Raw genomic sequence first — 2,645 nt, forward strand, 5'->3', positions numbered from 1 at the left:
GTTTTTAAATTCGTCCCATGTGGGAGTTTTTATAATAATTCAATAAAACCATATTTTACAATATATATGGTAATTGTTATGTTGGTTGCCTTTAAGAAAGTCCCAATTTAGAGATTTTCTGCTTTTTGATTAATGGAATGCACTAAGCATTCTGGATGGGGAAGGGGGAGGGAAGCATAATTAAATTTAAAGCAGATGTTCATCTGAGAAATTCACTTTCCATCACCCAAATCCCTCCTCCACAACACACGTTTTTTAGTAAAAAAGTTTTTATTCAACTTTTTTTGATCCGTCCCCACCTAGGCTAGAATGGCATGAAACCTCCACCTGAAGTCGAAGTTACATAGTTTCCCACCGTGCCAGGCATATAATCATTTACCAAGGGGGTGGCCATAAGGTCCCAGAAGGGACTGCTGACTCCCAATGACAAAATAGTCAACAATGGTGGTATGGGATGGTATGTGCAGCGAAAGAACAGCAGAGGATAAAAATACAATGCACGATTTGCTGGCCTTGTAAGTATGTTTTTTTCTGGATAAAAGACCATAAAGGATATGTGGCATATTATGGATTACTTTTTTTGGAAATGGGTGAAGTTGTTCTTTAACTTAAGGAAGAACTCTCACTTCATGTTTTTAATGCTCTGCCCCCCCCCAGCAGACAAAGTACTGGTACTTTGTTCTATACAGTATTTATATGTGCTTTGTAATCTTAGTTACATGGTCACCCCTCCTGCATCCCCCCTCCCCCCATTTTTCCTTGTTCTCATCTGACAGCATAGCTAGAAAGGTGACCGCTGCTTGATAACTGACCCTTGTCTGGTCTCATAGACAATGAGGAATGCATAAGGACAGGAGGATCAAATGCCTCCTGTCCCTCTGTCTCTGGTTATCAAACAATCATCACTTTGCTGCCTACATTGTTGGATGGCTGTTGGGGGGTGGGAGATACCATGTCCAACTTCATAGCTAGGCTTACAAAGCACATAGGAACATGGAACAAAGTACTAGTACATGTAACTACGACCCTGGACTGCTTTATGAGCCCCTCAAGCTCACTGGAATTGGGTGTAGATCCCAAACATCCGCCAACCGCCCACAAGGGAAGGAGTTCATCCCAGTTCCTGCAATCACTGGCGATGAAGAAAGGTGCTGTCCCTAGACTAGGTGTGTGAATGGCAACTTCAGCCTGGACTCCAACCAGGCCACGCCCCAGCTCGTTTTTCTCCACCCATAGGGATCATAGGGATCCCCATGACTAAGCTCTGGGGGGCGGAGTGAAACACATTAGGAACGTGGCCTGGTTGGAGTCCAAGCTGAGGTTGCCATTCACACATCTAGTCTAGAGACAGCACTGATGTGTGGCTTCAGGAGTCCTTACTACTACATGTACTTTGTCCTCTGTAACACAGACCACTGAAAAAAATGTAAGTGAGGGTTCTTCTATAAGCTCCTTGGGTGCTAGGGCTCCTTGGGTGCTTTGGTAGGTGGTTGATGGTACTTGCAAGTTCCTATTGGCTTCTTTTTTTCTTGAGTCAGCTTTAATAAGTCACTTGAGCACAGGTACACTTTAAGACTCTGTCTGTTTTAATCATTGAAATTTTCAGTCAACACTATTTTGGTTGTACAGCCAAATTCTCACATTTATTCTTCTTTAGCGTACTTGGTACTTAGTTTGGCATTTGTATACCATAGCTAAAACTTGGAGCCATTGCACCAGGAAGTCATCTTTCTAATCCTTTGCAAGGTGACTACATTACAACTATAAGGTCTGTATGGTGTATGCTGTGCAAGCTGGTTTAATGAATGCAAAGCAGTTTTAAGCCAGGAATTGAGATGTCACTTATAATACAGTGACAATGCAGAAGGGCAGATAAATTCATTCAGCTGTTTTCAGTCTGTTTGGATAGAAGAACAATCAATTTCTCTTTCACTTTTTTTTGGTTGCGCCACCAACAGAATCATGATTGACAGTTCTCCTTTGAAAGACTTTCTTTTGTAGTGTCCTGCTATTCTGCATTAAACACTCTCAGTGACAGAGAACAATGTATGGTGGTCTAGATCACTACAATCACATTAGCGCAGAGAAGAGAGGCAATTGGCCCCCTGCCGATTACGTCCAACCTGCCCATCACTGTGTACATTTGCACTTTGCTCATGTTGTGAAGTGCATTAGTTACTTGCACTAAACCTGTCAAAATGTTTTGTTTTTGCTGAGCGGCTTAGTGGATATAAACTAAAATGAATGAAAATTGTTGGGTTGTGCAGGCTTCCAGTGACCACTAGTGACACAGAGCAATAATCAAATTGTTTTGATTTTTATTTCCCTTGGCTCAAAACTAGTGGATTATGAATTCCTGAGCATGTGTCAGCTAACAGCAGAAGATGTTGTTTTCAAGGCATTGCATCACTACTTTGAAGATTATTTGACGAGTACATATGGGGATAAAGCAATAAAATTCTGGCAGAAGTTTTAACTCTCCTCCACACTCACCAAAACTAATTAAAGTACTTGGCTAGAGATACAATTTAATTCCTTAATCCAGCCATTCTCTACTAGGGTTTCCCCAGAGGTTAGTAGGGGCTCCTTGGGGTGTGGCTGACTACTTCTCTTTTGATGCTGCTTGCATACTTCCAAATCATTTG

Source organism: Lithobates pipiens, unplaced genomic scaffold (genome assembly GCF_037356315.1).
Source record: "Lithobates pipiens isolate NorthernLeopardFrog02 unplaced genomic scaffold, aLitPip1_a1.2 Scaffold_13, whole genome shotgun sequence".
Taxonomy (NCBI): Eukaryota; Metazoa; Chordata; class Amphibia; order Anura; family Ranidae; genus Lithobates; species Lithobates pipiens.